A 21,225-nucleotide genomic window follows, 5' to 3' on the forward strand; every position below is an offset into this window, starting at 1 on the left:
AGGGTGGCACACTCAAGGAGAGTGAGGGTGTGAGGGGGGATAGAGAGAGTGTGTGTGAGGCACACAAGAGAGGCAAGTTAGAAATAGGGGAAGGGAGAGAAACTATGGGGAGAGGGGGGGTCTGTGAGAGGGTGTGAGAGAGTGAGTGTGAGAGGTGAGGTAGAAAGTGGGTGAGTGGGTTAGAAAGTGGTGAGGGGAGGTTAGAGAGAGATACAGAGGATAGAACATCAAAGATTTTTTTTGTTAGATGTACCAATGTGATTCTAGCAATTAGCCATCAAGTGGAAGAGATGTGGTCAATTTGAGAAGCTTGTGGGTAACCCTCAACACACAAAAAGGAGAGATAGCCTAAGAGCAAAAGTCACCTCTGTAGTGAATGACACAATACAAGACAGGAGTTAGACTTCCAATGATGTCAAATGCTATCTTTTTTCCATGCAAATAATTATGCTTCTTAATTTTCATATGCATATCATGAAGTTTTGAAAGGTGGGTAGCGGAGAGAGGAAGGGGGGGTGAGGGAATGGATGCAAGGAAAAAGTGGTGGTGGAGGGGATGGAGAAGGTGGAGGTGGAAAAAAAATATTGAGGCTTGATGGAACTTGGAGATGGAGGAGAGTGAGAGGTGGCTTACAAAAGGGAGGGGAAATAAATGAGGATGTGGGGGGTTTAAAGTTTAATTTTTGTGATCAATGGAGTAGTGTGTTTATGTAAGTCAACATTATTTAGGACGTAAATCTCATCATTTTGCACCAATTGAAAGCATTTTCACCTCCTTTGCCTTAAGGGATGTATCTTGGATGGTTTTTGAAGGGCATTCTTTCTCATGAATGCAAACACATGCTCTGCTTTCTCTTCATGTGCTAACCTCCCCAGAAGTAGCACCATCTTCATTCCAAGGGTGTTGGTCACCTACAATCATGTCATTGCTCGTGGTAGTTGTGTAGTCTCCGATGGTGACTCACGTATCATGGGGATCTTGCAGAAACGTCGATGGAGTACTCCTCCAAGCTACTCTGGGTTGAGAGCAATGCATGAAAATGCCATCCACTAGTGTCACTCTAGCAACTCCCATCTTGTTGCGATTGTGAATCCATACATAGAAGAAGAAGGGGAGGGAAGGTGAGTGGAGAAGGGAGAGGAGGAGGAGAAGAAGAAGAATGGAAGAGGAGAAGAGAACATGGCATTTATGAAAGGCACTATGAGGGAATAAGAGACAACTCCAAAGAGAGGAGGAGAGTTTGTGTTCCAATGTGTGTAACCAACAAGTGAAGACCATAGTCAACCATTTGGCCTTTTATACATGCCACCTTTTGAAGGGAGGGCCAACCCTAATCTCTTTATAGCACTCTCTTTCCTCATTCTTTACAATCAACTTGGGCCTATTTGGCTCCAAGGCACAATCCTAGCTCTACGGACGTGCCACTATCCATCAACTGACATTGCTATCTCAATTCAATCCTCTAGATCGTGCAAAGGTCATGGATGTTCAAGCACTGTCGATGAAGATCATTCCTGGTGTGCACTTGTGTGAACTTTTGCCATTTGCAATTCTTCATAGGTCTTCATTGGATCTTCTATTGTGGAATTGTTACTAGGAAGACGGATATTGCATCGTGTAGCATTGGATTCCACTATAATAGGCAAGCATGCCATGAGTGACTGCAATGGTGGAGGGATCACAGCTAAATACCTATGACCTTTCAAAGGAAGAAAAAGAAAAAGAAGAATATAAGGTGTAAGTTAGCAAGAAGAACGTGTTAGTAGTGGTTGATGTAAGGTCCTAGTGTTGTTAGTGCTAGTAGAGTAAGTAAAGTGCATTCTCATGCTCCTCCTTAAGTCCCATATTTGATTTGAGTGGGACTTGTAGTGGATTCTTATCAGGCTATGTCTTCAACTTGCCATGTTTGTAGGTTTGATGTTTTGCATGACATTTGATTTGTTCTTGCTTCTCTACTTTGAAGGTCTTTCAAAATCCATTTTATGGATTATATTTCATTGAGATATTTGCTTGGAATTATTTGAGCCCAACGAGATTGTGTCACCATCTAGAGATTTATTTGTCCGAGTCATAAAATCAAGAGGAGTCTGATAATACATCATACAAACTCCTAAAATGAGGACTATGTCTAAAGAGGTGTATCACTTTTTGTGTTCTAGGAAAGTCCTCTAAATTAAAACTGATATTATATTGGGAGGCTCAAATGGTTAAGTGGGTATTAGTGTTAAGCATATAAAAGAAGAAGAAGGAAGAAATAAAAAGAGGAGGGAGAGTTAGAGTTTAATAATGATGAGTAAGGTTAGTAAATGAAAGTGAAAACAAATCTTTGACAATTACGAGATACTCATCCAGACTCCTTTGTGGGAATACATGTCTTGTATATTTCAATGACTGGCATAAAGTTGTGTCTGATAAAGGTGTTTCCCATAGGAGAAGTCGTCAGTTTCCCTTAAACCATTGTCATTGAAAAGTCCTGGAACAGTCCTGATTTTTGAAGGGCTGTCATTAAATCCTATCACTATATAGAGTCCTACAGCCCTACTCTATGTTCCATGACTAATAGGCCCAAGAAGGCTTGCTTTCTCTCTAGCAAGACATTAATGTTCTTCTTTCCAGTCTTGCCCTTTACCATGGCTTCCTCTCCGACCATGACCTTAACCTTGGCCTCTACCTTTTCACAAGCTTCCCATTCTGCAAGCAAGAGAAAGGGAATCCTTCACGTTTCGGTGTATTTGGGATTTCTTGTCAGGCCTTCAAAGGCAAGGGTGAGTTGTAGGAAAATGTAGAGTTTGCGCAATTTTTTGCTTTGTGGGTGTTTGGGGTCTTTGGGCCATGTTTGTTTATGAACCATGGTTCCGTCAGTGATTTATTGATTAGTAAGGTGGTTTATCCATGAGACTGTTGGAAAACTTCATGCATACTTGCTTGCGGCATTATGTTCATGTCTTCCAAGACGCTTGGAAGATACTGTTTGGAAGGCCCAACATTATGCATTATTAGAAAATTTGATTGTTATGTTTACACAAAAATTTGGTTCGCCTTACTCAATCTTGCATTTACTCTATTTTTGTTGTGTCACTGCCTACATATGATATAAAAGATTATTATTACTCTATCTTACCAAATGTTCTCAGGCTATAAGCACCTGTCTATGGTATGCCTGTTGTTGGGTAGTAATCACAGAATACATGCCAAGTCACTAAGCTTGAGTGTCATTACTTATGTCTAGTATTATGGAGGGAAATAATGTTGAGTCATGCAAGTTGCAGCTCCATGTATAGAAATCCCCAACAGTTAATAGAACCTACAACAATGGCATTGCCACACTATGATTTTCCACACTTATCATCCCCATAGGTACATCAAGTTTTACTTCTGTGGTTGGTTGAGCCTTTGTTCTTAGTGGGCAGTCCATGCAGGCTTGCCCAACTCCACATTCCTTGCACACAGGTTGGAATGTAATAGTGTTATTCTTGTGGGGGCATTCCGCTATGTGGTGGTTTTCTCCATAACTGAAACACTTGATGGGGTGTTCGATATGTGGTGGGCCTTACTTGATTAGCATACACCCGAATGAGTCCTTAGGCACCATCCATGTCATAGTGAGGTTCCAACTCTTCAGGTTGGAGTTGTTGCACCGGACTACTGGAGCAAGATTGGGAGCTTGAGGATATTGCGGAGGATTGGGATTCCTCATTAGTAGAGGCACTTGTGTTCTCACCAGTGAGATGTGGGACTTGCGCATTAGGTGCTAGTGCTTGTTTGCTTGTACATTGGGATTGGAAGCTATTGGCATTGTTGGGGCTGGGGTTGTGTTACGCTCATATTATAGAAACATGTATTTACATCATGCCATGCAACATTGCAAATGGGACACCATAACCATGGGGGCTGAGCCACTTCTGGTGGGTTTAGTATATTCCTTAGGATTGGGCATTCATTGGCTGTATGGTGGGACATATAGTGTGGGCACCAAACATATTTTCTCCATGGGTACTATGGTGGCTGAGAGATGTGTAGCTTTTGCTCGATGGCCTGCATCATTTCATATTTTACTCTTAAGGCCATGGCTTCCACTCTGTCCTCGGTGGTGCGATCGTTGTTGGAAGTTCTTCCCTTCTTTGAAGATTTCTTAGTGTGATGACTTGATTTATAGCCATCACTATCACTATTAGAATCGGTCCAGGGGAGTTGGTAACCCTGTGGCAACAACAAGGGCCAGAAGTGCACTCTAGGACAACAATGATGAGAGCAAAGTTCTGCTTGTAATATCTTGATCTTGAAAGATGGTATGATGAATCTTAAAGGATGAGGATAGCCAAAATCCTCTCTAGAAAAGATCCAATCATACTTGCAAAATCAAGATCTAGAGAGAGAAATACTTAATCTAGAGAGATAAAGACTAAAAACCTACACTTTTTGAGGTCCCCTCACTTTGTGCAGAGACCCAAAAGGTCCCCCCAATTTGTGTAGAGACTCAAAGGTGCCCCCACTTCATGTAGGGACCCAAAAGGTCGCCCCACTTTGTGTAGAGACCCAAAAGGTTCCCCCCAAAAGTGGAGGGACTCTTGTCCAAAAGGTCTCCTACAAAAAAGGTCCCACCACGGAGGTACCTACGGATTGTGTCAAGACCAACATGTATAAATATCTCTCAATGGAATGAAACACCCACTCTTTGGGGTTTAGTGTTCAAGCTCACTATTGTGTTCATGTGATTGATCTCCATTGCGTCCATGCTCTCTTACACTATCGTGTTCTAGCATGCCCTTACCCTTGCACTCTCTACCCTTGTATTCCATCCTCCTCCTTCCTCCCTCCTCCAATCTTCTCGTCCTCTTATCTTCTCCTCCCTCTCCTATCTTCTCCTCCTTCCTCCTCCCTCCTCCACCTTCCTCCTCCCTCCTTCCTCCCCCCTCCTCCTCCTCCTCCTCCAGCTTCCTCCTCCTCCTCCCTTTTCCTCCTCCATCCCTCCTCTTCCCTCCTCCTCCTCCTCCCTCCTCCCTTGTCCCTTCTCCTCAACTTTTATCGCTTGAATCCGCAAAGGAGACTAGCTCTCCACTCCTCAACCCTGGACTCTAAACCCTGGACTCCTCCTAAACCCTGCAACCCCCTCTGAAAATTGGAACTCCTAGATAGCTCTCTCAACCCTGTCCCCCTTTCGAACCCTGAAATCCCCTTCTAAACCCTTGAACTACTGTGGAGGTGAGAGCCTCCATCAATCATTATTATCAAGCCCTCTTTCTCACACATGTGTGCATGAGATATGCTTTCCACACTTTATCCTACACCTCTCATTGAAATACGACTCGAGGACCTATGCTACACTTGTGAACACCTATGCTATAAGAAGCAATGGCATGACTGTAGGTGACCAACACCCTCAGAACCTACACTTGGGAGAAATAGTAACAACACATCTTCTCGTGCTTGGTTTTATGCAAGGTCCTCCTCAAACATCTTATGCCTTAGGAGTGAGCATCCTGCTGATGAGTTTTATGATTGCCCCTCATCTACTCTTTTGAGTACAAAGGGACTTTAAGGGACCTATTAAAGGTCTAGTAGCTAGGATGGTTGGTTTCTAGCCCCTTGCTAGCCTTGGGCCATTGCTCAAATTATTCTTGGCAATCACATAGCAGCTGTTGTGCCTCAGTAAGGCATTGTTTCTCAATGATAGAGTCCGAGTATTTGCCATGACCTTTGGGGGTCATAGGTTTCCTATGATTCAACACTCCCCAAGTTTCATCCCCTCCTTTTGGTGGTTGATTGAATTGTTCACCAATAACTGAGGGAGTATGACTAAAAGAAGAGGTGGAAAATGTGGTCGTATCCTCATCGGATCCATTTTGGATAATCACCTTGTCGGAACCTTTTTCCACCTTAACTTCACCCTTGTTGTTTAAACACCAAGTCATAAAAAACGACAAAAAAATCATGCAAACGACAAGTTATTTCCATTTTTGGAAAAAAGCTCCAAAAATGTGCATTTTGTCAAAATTAGAGGGATGAAATATACACTTCATGTCAAGCATTTTTAAAAACTAGTACTTTTATGAAAAAAGAATGCATAAAAAATATTAGTTACATTTTACTCTAGAACCCAAAAATGTCTAGTATTATCAATTGAAAAAAGTGTTCTCTTCTTTAATTTGAAAAACACGACAAATTACAAAGGAAGAAACTCCTTTCAACTAAGAGAGTCGTTAGAACTTTTGCTTTAAACTACCAATTGTTTTTTGTGCAAGCGCTAATATATTTTTGACTCAAATCCATATACAAGGATTTCTACATGTCTGCACATCAATGAATTCCATTTTTTCTCCTTTTATTACGTTGTTTAAGCACCTCTAGATGATATGTTCCCTGAAGTCCATTGGTTAAAACAATTTTTTATGAATTGACTTCCACATAAGTAACAACATTGCCCTCATGGATAAGCACACATTTCTAGAATACTTGTTGTACATAGCATGCTATCCACAAATTGATAATTTGCAAAATGATGTTACTTTAAGATCTAATACAATTTGATGAAACACTTTTAGTGCATTGTCTAACAAAACAACTTTTCTTTTTTATACATAGTTGATCAAATGGTTGAATTTTAATATGTTTTGACATTAAGATGGGTAGGTATATATGGATTCCACAACCATAGAAGAGGTTTATTCAAATCAAGCATGTCTCTAGATTTAGATAGAAGCCCAACAACTCAAATGGTCAAATTGTAAATGGTCTTGATTAGTACAATTTATCATTTACAATGTTTCGGTCTATTGGTTCCATTGAGAGCTCTAGCCTTTGCAAAAATATAGCTTTTAGTTTAAAAAGGTCCCATTTATTTTTTCCTTCATTTTTAACAATGCATAAGGAGAAAACTTACCTGATTTACCTGAGTCAAAAGTGTTACCCTTTTGCTTGAATTTGTCGATCATGTTAATCTTTTTGGTTGATGCCTTCTTTTTTTCCAGACAATTATTTACATAATGCCCCTCTTTGTGACAGTTGAATAAGTTCCCTTCTAAAGTCAGGCTTCTTTTCTTCTTTTGATTTGTCGCGATCCTTTGAAGATGTAGTCGATGGCGTAAAGCGAGAATACGGTTTCAATTCTTTCCAAGTAGTTGGTCGTCTTTTACTATTTTTTACCACATTCCACCATGGTGCTGCATTGAACATAATGATTTTTTTGTCTGAAAAAAAAGGAAAGTTTTGTCAATAGAACAAAAATTTCATATGAAAAAAGATGAATTTTGATTTATGAATGAACAAATATATTGTTCAAAAAAAGGAAAATTTTCCCATTGATGAATTTTGGGATTCCAAAATCCATTGGGATTCTGGAATCCCAAATTTCATCGATTGAAAAAAAATCCGCTTACAAAATTTTTTTCCCATTAAAAAAAATTCTATAGGTGGAATTTTTTTCCCGTCAATGAAATTTAAGATTTCAGAATCCCACTGGATTCTGGAATCCCAAAACTCATCAACAGAAAAAATTTCCGTCGATGGATTGAAATTTCGGTCAATGGAAAAAAAATTTCGCTGGCAAATTTTTCATTGATGAAAGTTTTACGTATCTACAGAAAAAAAAAATTTACCGACAAAAATTTTTTAGTCAATGAAAGTTTTACATGATGAAATGTTTTTCCTTCTACTAGAATGACATTTGCATTCATTCATGTTAGAAATTTTCCTTTTTTCCTGTCGACGGGAACAAAAAATGTCGGCGGTTTTTTTTTTAATCGATGAAATTTGGGATTCCAGAATCCCAATGGATTTTGGAATCCCAAAATTCATCAATGGGAAAATTTTCCATCTACACAAAAAAAAATCCACCGACGGAAATTTTTAGTCAATGAAAGTTTTACATGATGAAATGTCTTTCCTTCTACTAGAATGACATTCATGTTAGAAATTTTCCTTTTTTCGGATGAAAATTTTAACAACCGACTCTTGAGCTTGTTGATCTTAAGGATGTAGAGCTAGGTGTGTAGGTTGATAAGAGGGTATTTGAGGAACTATCCTCAGCCTCAAGGTTAGCTTCTAGGACTCTTTTGGATCTCAAGTGCATGTGTTGATCAACATACTTGAGGCCCCGATTCTTAGTTATTATAGCAACTACTAGAGGACCCATTGCATTATTATAGCAACGATGATTGAGGACCCACTGCGTTAAGCTTAACATAGTGACACGTAGACATGTAGTTTTGCCTAGTTTTTGGGCATGTCCTTCCTTTTTGAAGTTTCTATTGTAGAATTTTTTTTTTTTGGGGGGGGGGGGGCACTACACTACCCGATCTACCTAGTCAATGCAAAAAACATCAAGAAAAACCAACTTTTGAAGGACAAATGGAGTGTTTTGCAAAAAGTGACCGTTTTCCCCTTTCAAACCACTTGTCCTAGCATCATTTCTTAGTTTTTTTGTTGTGATTTTCTACCATGCACACCTTAGCAATCACCTGATCTGTCTTTCTACAAACTTTAAATACTAAAAAACACCAAAATCACTTCAAAATCACTCCAAATGACTTTCAAGACCTCTCTTTCACTCACACCTTCCTATATAGCAAAACAAACAACTTTTCTCTACAATACTTGGCATTGGGCAATGGGTGGGTAACGAGAGAAGCAAATGCAATGCAAAAGCGGACCTGGAGCTCCTCAAAAATGGTGCCAGAAATGTATAATCTTTAGTGGTGACTCATGTCTCATGGGGATCTTGCAAGAATGCCAAGGGAGTACTCTAAGCTACTTTGGATTGAGAGCAGTGCATGCAAATGCCATCCACTAGTGTTACTCTAGCAACTCATGTCTTGTTGCAATCATGAATCCATATTGAGAAGAACAAGGAGACAGGATGGGAGTGGAGAAGGGAGAGGAGGAGGAGAAGAAGAAGCAAGGAAGAGGAGAAGAGAACATGGCATTCACGGAAGGCACTATGAGGGAACAAGAGACAACTCCAAAGAGAAGGAGGAGAGCTTGTATTCCAATGTGCGCAACCAACAAGTGAAGACCAAAGTCAACCATTTGGACATTTATACATGCCACCTTTTGAAGGGAGGGCCAACCTTAATCTCTTCCTTCATCAAAAGAGCAACCAGGTACATTTTGATTGGTGATGCCTTATTTATGAAAGGAGCTGATCTTATGTTACAGAGAGTTCCTTGGAAAGAGGAAATTTATAAAATATTGAAAGAAAATCATGAAGGAACTTGGGGTGGTCATTTTGCCTTGAAAGTTACTTTACACAAGATCCTATTGGAAGGTCATGTATGGCCAACCATAAGGGAAGATGTAGCACATTGGTCCAAGGCATGCCTATAATGCTAGAAAATGGGGAAAAGAATATTGAAGCTTGAGTTGAGGAATGTGCTCCTTTCTTTTGATATTTTTGAGTGTTGAGGTCTTGGTACTTGCCAATGATAGAGCAAGAAGTAATTGTTATATTTTGGCAGTTGTGGATTATCTCTTAAAATGGCCATAGGCTTGTGTGTATTAGATTTTTGGAGGTATTTTGGTAAACCTAGTAGGGGTCAAACTTTTCCAAAGATGATGATTTCCACGTGTTGGTGTATCCATGGGATGACTACATGGTTCAAGCATTGCCTATCCTGGCCCTTCGTGATCATGAAGAGTTCTTTCATCTTGTTCTACCTGACAACTTGCCTCCCATGAGAGTCTCTTCAAGATCATGTGGAGCTATATGCTTGGAGGCTTCCCTAGCAATTTGTGGCCACATACATATTTCTTCTCTCTAAACCTCGCTAGAGTCTTCTACCTTAGTACAATGATTAGAGTGGCAGTGCTGCTTCTATGTAAGCATTGCATTCTTTGGAGATATTACTATGAGTTGATCATTAGTTGACCTTTGTCGCATCCTACTAAAGCTAGCTTGTGTGGCACTCTACTGTAGCCAACCTATGTGGTCACCTCTTATCATTTCATGGTCTATCATTTTATGTAGTGTGTGAGAGCATTTGTTTCTCTGTTTTGGTACTATCTCTTGGTCTTGTAGGTTGCAACAAGCATATTAATGCTAAGCAACAAGTCGTGTGGCAATTCAACATAAATAGAGTCATTTTGTCTTTTGGTTTGCCAAATTTTGTCAAATATATCACTTAGTATGGTCGAGTGTTTATTAATAAATGGGCTAAAGAATGCTCTTGCCACTTTCGAATGCATGTTCAAGAATTTTTTCATCAATACTTGAGCACGTTCTTAGAGTTCTTCCTAGATAGTTTCCATTTTGTTAGGGCAGGGAAAGAACATCTAAAGCATCAATAGGAAATGCTTGGCGAAGTGTTTATAGTTTGGATTAAACATGAAGTTAGCAAAGATGTTTTTATATTGAAGAGTGATGTACTCCAAGGCCATGGGTGTTTGTATCCAAAATCAAAGTGGATGAAAAGATGATCAAAGTCACCATAAATTTATAACATCCTCAAAATAGAAAGGAGCTTCATAGTTTTTTGAATCATATGACATAGCAAAACTAGTTCCTCTAGTATTTGATGGATGTGGTGTACTAGTTGACCAAGAGGGATTATACCTTTGAATGGACTCAATACTGTACCTTAACATTTGAGAACCTGTTACAAAAATTATATCTTGCTTTGGACTTTATTATTTTAGTCAAGTGTGACTATGGCAAAGTACTCCATAGGAGCGCACCGGACACGGCGGGGGTCCTAGTGGATACTTTGTGTGGTTAGTTGGGGATGCCTGACTAGTTGGTATTTTGCCATGCTAGATGGTCGGTATTGTGGGCGATTCCATGTTAATACTGATGTCACTAGTGTTATTGGTGTTGTGCTTTGAGCATGGTTATCTTGGGATCACTTGATTCGATGATTCATTCAATCAATTGTTAATAACTAATGTAATTGGCGGCTTGAGTACATGTGATGGAATTCATAGCGAGGATTGGAATTAGTACGAGGGTACCGATCAAGGTGTCGCACAGTGCACTACATATGGCCATGGGCCAATTTTGTATTTGCTTTATAATTGCAAGTTTGAGCAATATACTTTGTAATGGACATAATTCATTTTTGGACCCTACGATGGCTATGTAAAGCAAATCCCTCATTTTGGAAGAGAGGGATAATTTTGGCTCCTTGGTGATTTTATGAAATATCATAAATACTCTAGATGAGGAAGCAGGAGCCACTCATCTAGGGGGGGAAGATTGTACCCAGTCTGCTGTCATTTTCGTGGTGTGATTGTGCTCTTCTTCTCCAATTGATTAAGTGGTGAATTTGTGTGGAAGATAATTACCTTTAAGGTTTCAGTGGTATCAGAGCTTAGGTGACGCTCTTGTGGAGAAAGAAAAGAGGATATCCCTCGTGTGGAAATTGAAAGAAAGAGCAGTCCTCTGTACTGTGGAGGATTCAAGAGGACTACCTGAGTCGTGTGTAGAATCAAAGCTCGTGCGGAGAGGAAGCTTGCATTGAGGGATGTGTCCACGATGCCATGCATGTGTTTTTGGAGCCCCGTTCAAGCTCGCTCACGTACCTGCAGTCGTGCGAATTTCGAAGCCATAGTCCTCAGAGCTCACAGCCTCACGGTGCATAGACTCCAGAGTTCAGATGCCCATCATAGGCATGCATTAATGCTGCCTTGGCCATGAGGCACTCTGCTAAGCCTAGCCTTCACCGACTTGCAGCTCTTGCTCTCACCAGCTGCTTCTATTATTACTCTGCCACCTACAAAATTTTGGCCCATGTGTTTTCCTTGTACTTCGAACTCTGTAGCAGGCCCTCTGTCATCGTGGACAGCAAACCGCATTGGTCCTGTAGTCTCCATAGCACTGTAGCCATTGGGAAAACAGTCTTTAAAGAGCCTTTATCTCACCACCTACACTTCGCAATAGTTAAAGGGAGGCTAGAGCTCTCTAGAGTCTATGGAGGCCTTTATTACTCAGTTTGCGTAGTGCACAGTACCTCGATTTTAACAGTGAAGGACAGTACTAGAGACCTTGGGAGTCTCTCTCACTCTAGCCGCATGCTCGTGATAGCTTGCACAAACATTTTGCAACATTGAAGAGCAAATTTTGCACCGCCTTGCAAGAAAAATCGATCACCCTATGCTAACTGGCCCTCCTTAATTTTTTTGGAAGAAGCAAAGGCCCTACTCCTCAATCTATGTGCCCGTTGCAACGAAGACTCTGCCCATTTGCAGCTTCAAGGGATTGATGCACAACGTATTCAAGTCAAAGGACTCCTTTGACTTCTTACAAAGTAAGGGACCCCAAGGTTCAAAGGTCCTTTGAAGGAATTTATTTATTTAAAAAAAAAAGAGAGAGAGAGAGTTTTAAAGTCAGAAAAAGAAGCGTTTCTTTTGGTGAATTGCAACACAAAGTGCCAGGCCAGGCCACTCCACCAACCAATAACGGCGTTAAAAAAAAGAGAGACAAAAGCAAAATTTGAAGACACTTGAATCAAGAAGGCGATTGGAATCATGAAATCACCGTGCAATTAATTAGAGATCGGTTGAGCGCATAGATGACTACGAGTGACATCATCAATCACATATCTCCCACTATAGTCCTTTCTACCTCCGATCAAAGAGTGAGATAAGTGATTTCTTTGCTTTATATTTCATACACTTAGTATCTTTCGCCATCCGTTATCTTACCATACACTTGAATCACATTTTTATTTCATCCGTTTAATTCTCATACACTTATTATCCTTATTTCCCTCTGTTTCACTTTATTTGTATTTATTGCATTATCATGGTGCATTGGCCACAACCACCCATTCTTTAGGAGCAATTACATGCACTTCAAGAACGTTTGGCCAATGAGTGTGAGCATAGGGAGAGATTGGAAAAGAAAATCAATGGTAAGAAAAAGAAGAGGCATTCATCTGACGATGAGTCATCCCATGATGATTCCGACGATGATCCTATTATCAGGATAGTCAAAGCCCCATTGAGAGCACATAATTTGAGGAAGGAGAGTAAGATAAGTAGAAAAGCTTTCTCATTTCAAAATTTTGATGGAAAGAAAGAAGCACGCACTATCTTGTCTTGGATCAGTCAGCTAGATGATTATTTTTCAGGGGAGGAATTCTCTGAAAAAGATAAGATTAAATGTGCTACAAATCATTTAGTAGAGAGTGCTACACTTTGGTGGAACATCACTAAGCATAGTAAAAGGCGACCAAAATCTTGGAAGTCTTTTCAAAAGCTCATCAAGAGAGATTTTCCTCCCTCACATTTCAAAGCAAAAGCTAGACAACAGTGGGATACTTTCAGGCAGCTAAATAAGGAAACAATCTCCACATATACTAATAGATTTTGGCAAACGTTGATCCAATTACAGTCCTTAGAGAAAGTTAATGAATAATATCAATGCAAGAAGTATGTGGCAGGTCTAAAATCTAAGTTGAGAGCCGAGATTAACATGTTTCATCCTCGCTCACTGAACTCTACGATTTCTCTTACAATGAATTGTGAGAGGAAGAATGGGATCCCAAAAGAAGTGAAAGATTTGGAATGGCATGTACCCTTCCATAAGAAAAAGAGATTTGATAAAAAGCCCTTCTTTAAATCTAAAAATGGTTTTGTTCCACAGAAGACAGATTCTTCTTTGAAGCCGAACGATGGAAATTTTCCAAAGAAAGAAATAAGGTGTTTCAAGTGCAATAAGGTGGGACACATAGCCACTGAGTGTCTCGAAAGAAAGAAGACCCTGACGGCGAAAGTGTACATGATGGATGACAAAGCAGCAAAGCAAGAGGGAGGTAAGTATAATTGTCATGCTCTTCCAAAAATGAAAGGTTTTATTAATGGTAAAGAGGTTGTTATTCTGCATGACGATGGTAGGACACATGATTTCATTTTGGAAAGAGCCTTAGCAAAGCTAAACCTAGAGTCTTTCCCATCTAACTATAAGGTCAAAGCTGCTTTTACTAAGACAAAGATTAATTGCACTAGAGAAGTTAAGAATCTTGAAATCTCAATCAAACCCTGCAAGGATACACGAGAATTTCTAGTGGCACTCCTACAGGGAGTGGACATCATTTTAGGAATGCCATGGAGGCATCAATATAATCCTAAGATAGATTACGATTCACATCAGATGTGGATTGAGAAGGATAGACAAGAAATATGTCTAAAAAGCTCAATGAAACCTGAGATCAGAACCACACACAAGCCAAAAGAGCAATCAGAAAACGTGAGAAGACATATCTAATTTTGGTGAATACGGTAATGGCTACTCAGCCAACCATTAAGCCTACACACCAAAAGTTTCTTTCTCAAATTTTTGATTGTTTCTTAGAGGATTTACTGCCTGGACTACCATGTTCTCAACCTAAAGATCATAGGATAGAAATCTTACCGGGCAATACTCCACCTTGCAAAGCTCCTTATAGAGTCAATCAGTTAGAACAAAAGGAAATTCAAAAGCAAGTGGAGGAACTGATAGAGAGAGGATCGATAAGACCCAATAGTTCTCCTTATGGAGCACCTGTCTTATTAGTCAAAAAGGAAAAAAGGAACCTATCGAATGTGCATAGACTATCGTGCGCTAAACAAAATCAAAGTGAAGAACAAATATCCAATCCCTAAGATTGATGATCTTTTGGACAAATTGAAAGGGGCCAAGGTCTTCAGTAAGATAGATCTCAAATCTGGCTATCATCAAGTTCGTATGGTAGAAGAGAATATCTACAATACTGCCTTCAAAACTCAAACGGGACATTATGAGTTCCTAGTTATGCCTTTTGGGCTAACTAATGCTCTAGCTACTTTTAGTAGAATGATGAACCGAATCTTTCTTAAACACCAAGATTGTGTGGTAGTATTTTTCGATGATATTCTAGTGTTTAGCAAAGACGTTGAGGGGCATAAGGAACATATGAAGCTAGTCTACTCACTCTTGAAAGAAAATCAATTGTACATAAATCTTGAAAAGCATAGTTTCCTTCAAGATCAGATAGAGTATTTGGGTCACATTGTATCTACCGATGGGATTCGAGTAGATCCAAAGAAGGTTGAATGCATAGTCACATGGCCTAAACCCTGAGATATACATGAATTAAGATCATTCTTGGGATTATGTAGCTTTTATAGGAAGTTTGTCAAGAATTTTGCATACATTGCACATCCATTGACAGACCTTCTTAGAAAAGCTAAGCATTTCTTATGGACCGAGCGTCAAGATAAATCTTTTACAGCTTTGAAAGAAGCTCTCACACAAGCTCCTGTGTTGCAACTACCTGATTTCTCTAGACCATTCTTTGTAGTTGTAACCGATGCTAGTGGATATGGAATTGGAGCCGTACTTATGCAAGATGGACATCCAATAGCATATGAGAGCCGAAAATTAAAACCAACGGAATGCAATTATAGCACATATGATAAAGAATTAACCCGTTGTTGTGCATGCCTTACAAATGTGGAAACACTATTTGATGGGAGCTGAGTTTCTTATCAAAACCGATTAGCAAAGTATCAAGCATTTGTTGACTCAGCCACTTGTATCCGATAGGCACATCAAGTGGGCATCATTTATACAAAGTTTTCAGCCCATGATTCAATATCAACCTAGAAAAGAAAATATAGTTGCTGATGCTCTTAGCAGAAAGCCAAGTATTAATCACATCACTGCTGTAGAGACCCAGCCTTTCAAAGGTATGAAGAATGCTTATCAAGGGGATCCAGACTTTTTCGATATATGGTACAAATTAGAGAATAATAATTGGAATCCTATGTTGGACTATTCATGCAATGATGGATACCTCTTTTATCAAAAGAAATTATGCATCACTTAACCCTTTAGACAAATTGTAATGGAGGAAATGCACCAACCACCATATATGGGACATAGGAGAGTGACTGCCACTTTACAAGTGATAGTGAAGGAATTTCATTGGCCTACTATAAGAAAAGATGTGGCTAAGTTTGTAGTCGAATGCATCACTTGCCAGAAGATCAAGAGTTATAAAGGAAAGACCCCAAGATTGCTGATGCCTTTGCCTATTCCTACGCAACCTGGGGAACAAATATCCATGGATTTCATAATAGGTTTTCCTACTACAGTGAATCAAAATGATATGATATGGACAATAGTAGATCACTTTAGTAAGCAAGCTTATTTCATCCCACGCAAGAAGACTTTAACAGCTCAACAAGCTGCACATTTATTCATCAAGCATATCTTTGTTCATCATGGCTTGCCAAAGATTATAGTGTCTGATCAAGATTCAATGTTTTGCATTAATTTTTGGACTGCATTATTTCATAATCTATGCACTAAGTTAGATTTCTCATCAGCTTTTCATCTAGAATTGAATGGACAAACTAAAGTTACAAATAGTACTATTTTGGATATGATAAGAGCTTATGCAGGAAGTCAACCAAAGCCTTGGGACAAATATCTTCATCTCTTATAGTTTGTTTATAATAATACTCCTCATTCTACAACTGGAAGAGCACCCTTTGAGATTATCTATGGGAAGGTTTTACCTATTCCTATCACACAATTGACCCATAGAGTGGAGGCAGTAGATGCATTTACCCATGACTGTCAAAATATTCTCAAAGAGGTTTGAGAAGCCATTGCAATAGCTCAAGAGAAGTACACAAAACAAGCAAATAAGAAACTAAAACACATGCTTTTTAAGGAAGGTGATTATGTACTTCTTTGGATTGAGAAAAGAAGATTGAAGAGTGTTGAGAAATGGCCAATAATCAGGGTGTCCCCACGTTTTTATGGACCATTCAAGGTGATTCAGAAAATCAATGATCTAGCTTATAGGCTTGAATTACCTGATAATTGGAAAATACATAATGCTTTCCATATCAGCCTCTTAAAGCCCTTCAAAGGACCTTTACCTATTCATCCTGTCTATGAAAAGGCTCCATTGATTGTTGATGAAGAAGAAATTCTAGAACCCGAATGCATTATTGATCATCAACAGACCTCGACCCGAAAAAAAAATGTCTATATTAAATACTTGCTCAAATTTAAGAATCATCTGAGAGATGATGCTCAGTGGATGCCTGAGCGGTTCTTTCGAACTTTTCTAGACCTCATTAGTTCCTATAATCAAACACGCAACTGAGGTCAATTGCAATCCAAGCAAGAGGGATGTTATGTAAATTATATTTCTAATATATCTTGCTTTGGACATTAATATTTTAGTCAAGTGTGACTATGGCAAAGTACTCCATAGGAGCACACCGGACACGGCGGGGGTCCTAGTGGATACTTTGTGTGGTTAGTTGGGGACGCCTGACTAGCTTGTGTTTTGCCATGCTAGCTTGTGTTTCTGGATACCATTGAAACCTTAAAGGTAATTATCTTCCACACAAATTCACCACTTAATCAAGTGGAGAAGAATAGCACAATCACACCATAAAAACAACAGTAGACTTGGTACAATCTCCCCCCCCTAAATGAGTGGCTCACGCTTCCTCATCTAGAGTATTTATGATATTTCATAAAAGCACCAAGGAGCCAAAATTTTCCCTCTCTTCCAAAATGAGGGATTTGCTTTACATAGCCATCTTAGGGCCCAAAAATGAATTATGTCCATTACAAAATATATTACTCAAACTTGCAATAATAAAGCAAATTTAAAATTGGCCCATGGCCATATGTAGTGCGCTGTGTGACACCTCGATCGGTACCCTCGCACTAATTCCAATCTTCGCTATGAGTTCCATCATCTGTACTCAAGCCGCCAATTACATTAATTATTAACAATCGATTGAATGAATCACTGAATGAACTGATCCCAACATAACCGCGCTCAAAGCACAATAATCAAGCACAACACCAATAACACTAGTGACATCAGTATTAACATGGAATCACCCACAATACTGACCATCTAGCATGGCAAAACACAAGCTAGTCAGTCTTCCCCAACTAACCACACAAAGTATCCACTAGGACCCTCGCCACGTCCGGTGCGCTCCTATGGAGTACTTTGCCATAGTCACACTTGACTAAAATAATAATGTCCAAAGAAAGATATATCAAAAATATAATTTTTGTAACATAACCTAAAATGGGATGGTGTTTATTGCTCTATCTCTAAAGAAGCTAAATTAGTCGAAGGAATTCCATGTCTATGTAGATGCATAAAAATTTCCGTTGGTAGTGTTTTGACACATGTGATGGAAAATAAGTGCCACCAAATAGTTTACTCTACCAACTTGAATACTTTCCATAGTAGAATGAAACTTTTACACTACATGTGTTTTTGACACGTGATGGAATACATAAAACAAGAGTGCTAGCAATGATGTAGTTGGCTGATCAATTTAAGCACTACCTATAAGGAAATCTATAATATTATTAATAAAATAAGCATGCTTCAAATGGGAAATTTTCTTGATGGTTTCTATTGCTACAAGAATTTGATTTACAAATAAAGCACACCCCTATCAAAGAACATGTTTTTGCTAACTTCTTGCTATATTCATACTAGGCAACCTCCTTGCAACCTCTAGATTTAGTGCAAGACCAATTGCTAGATGTAGATTTGGTTTTGGTCACTACCAATCTAGATTGGCATGATGAGATCCTAAAGTACTTGTCAAAAGGAATTTTTTTTGAAGGAATGAATATAGAGCAATGGTGATGCTTATCTACCTATAGTAAATCATTCTTAGCGATTACTAGGTATTTGTATTAGATGGGGATTGGTTCATTACTACATAGGAATCACATGATTGCAAGAGATTCAATCAAGAAACCACTTGTAGTCATTCTTTGGGGAGAGTAACATCCCAAAATATCTTCAAGTGGTTATGGTGGCCAACCTTGATTAAAGATGCCTATAAGTATGCTTGACAATGTGGCGACTCCCAAACATTGAGCCAACCTAGTCCTTTGATCATGTGCCCCATGCCTGATTGATTGATGGTTCTTCTCTTGGAACCCAAAATAGTATATTATTATTGCAAGCAATGGATTGCTATAATAGGTGGGTCGAAGTTCATGACTTGTCCTCTTCTTCTTCTTCAGCTTCCAAAATTGTTAAAGGTTCAGCTTTGGAATCTGCACATCCAAGATCTGGAGCCTTAAACTACTCTATTGCCTGTGTTTGCAGCTGAGAGCTCAGATCCTCGATTTTGGCCTCTCCAAACACAATATACGTATCTGATGCAGGACTTTTAAAAACGTCCGGCTTTGATATCACGAACAAAATCTGCAACAAAAAGGACAGTCGCTTACCCTTGCAAGACACGAGAACATAAATTATAAAAATCCTAGTTGAAAGGTCTTCCAAAATGTCGAGCAATCTTAGAGCATGATAGGCAGGTTGAGTAGAGTTGATCGCCATTCTTTGAGTTTGGTTTTGGAGTCATTGGAGGGGCATTCCTTCCTCTAGTTCATCTTTCAAGCCACTTTGTCCTTAGTTATGATGCTCCATAAACTTTTTGACCATCAAATGACTATCCGTTCTAGTTTGTCCTACTATGCAGGCTATGATAGCTCCCTCTTCTCACACTCATCATGCCTTTCTGATAGTTCATTCCATGGATTGTTCCATTTTTTTAAGTTGGGGTTCCATTTTCCTTGATCATTTTTACAATTATATAGGTATTATTCAAATAAGTATCTCTCTTCTCATTTTGATTCTCTACTGGCTCAAGCTACCCATGAAGGACTAGGATTTCAAGATGATGCATCGCTTCTAGCATGCATCTGACATTCATACACATGAATTCTACCAAAAGATCTAATTGTGAAGCCATAATACTCATGTAGGTTTTTAGCTTGGAATAATTGGGATTGAGGGTAATTTGGAGGGGTATAATCTCTGCAACAACTAGCACTATGATAAAAAGCCATAGATTTTGAAGTGCCATCCATTTTTGTCAATTGTTGAGGGAGATCTGAAGCAACATGGATTGCAATAAAATGCATCTAGTCCTACACTTATTAAGAACAGGTCAAGTATAGAAAAAAAGGTGGTGATTGTAAAGAGTTTTTGAGAGCTTATTCTTATTGTGTAACTTTTATTTGTGCATAAGAGTCTACATTGACTTGCACTTTTTTGTAAGAGAGGAAAGATTTGGAGATCATGTATTCAAGAGTTAGCATGTGTTAGTGCATTGTGAGTGTATAGCTTTCAGTACCGTAGTTATTTCTTTCACAAATATAACATAGATTTTGATTCTATTTTTCTAATTCTATTTGTGTATGCAATTGTTCTTCACATTAGTACTAGACAATTTTATGTCCAACAATAAACTCTGTAAACCAAAAGTTTAACCTACATTGAGAGTGTAAGGAGAAAAAACAAGGGTGACTAGAATATTATGAAGTAGACATGAAATAAGAAAAAAATATTGATAAGAGAAACAATTAGAGTTTCTAGTCAAACAACCCCACAACTTGATTAAAAATGCCATCACTGATAATTATTAGCGTGAAGAATTGAAATGGATAAATTAACCAAAAGGAAGTACTAGGTGCATTTGAATGTCATAGTCATATAATAATTCTCCTCAATTCTAAAAGTAGGGACACTCACTTCTCCACTTTTCAATCATAAAAATGTCTCTAGATATGCTGAGTCAAAAATGTCATTTAGGTTAAGTGGATCATTTGATATTACAAAGAAAACAATTGTTTTGTATGGGCGTTGAGAAGGGGGTGGACTTGGATTGAAACATTGATGCTTTTTTTGAAGGTAATACTTTCCATTGAAGTGAATAACTATTTATTGGAATGTGTGGCCTAGATTAAGGAAATTGTTATAAAATAAATGTGATGTTACAAAGGTTACCAAGCTAGGACATATAAGAAGGGACATATAAGAAATGAATGTTGTAATAAATGTGATTTTAAAAAGGCTACCAAGCTAGGAACTATAAGAAGGGATGCTTAGATATATTAGTTTCAAAAGTCTTTAAACTTGTGAGTGTGATTAACAATGAAGAAGCTGGGTACAGTCACATACAAGGAAAATGTTGAAAAAAGGAGAGGAAAAGTATGATAGTAGGAGATGAGGGAGAAATGAAAAGAAGGTAAGTGATAATTCTAGAGACAATGTCCCAATTATTGGAAGCAATAAATGATTTTTGTTATTAGAATCCATTCTTGATGATAATCTATTATATTCCAAGATTTGTAAGGAAAACAATTATGTAGGCCAAGCAACACTTCCACAAAAAAGTCACCCTAGTTTTATATGTCTGTATTGGTTGTAATGTTGAAATGACAGAGTTCCCTTCCTTTCACTATCTCTTACATTT

Source organism: Dipteris shenzhenensis, chromosome 8 (assembly GCF_047967505.1).
Source record: "Dipteris shenzhenensis isolate YYH24624 ecotype China chromosome 8, Dip_SZ_1.0, whole genome shotgun sequence".
NCBI classification, from domain to species: domain Eukaryota; kingdom Viridiplantae; phylum Streptophyta; class Polypodiopsida; order Gleicheniales; family Dipteridaceae; genus Dipteris; species Dipteris shenzhenensis.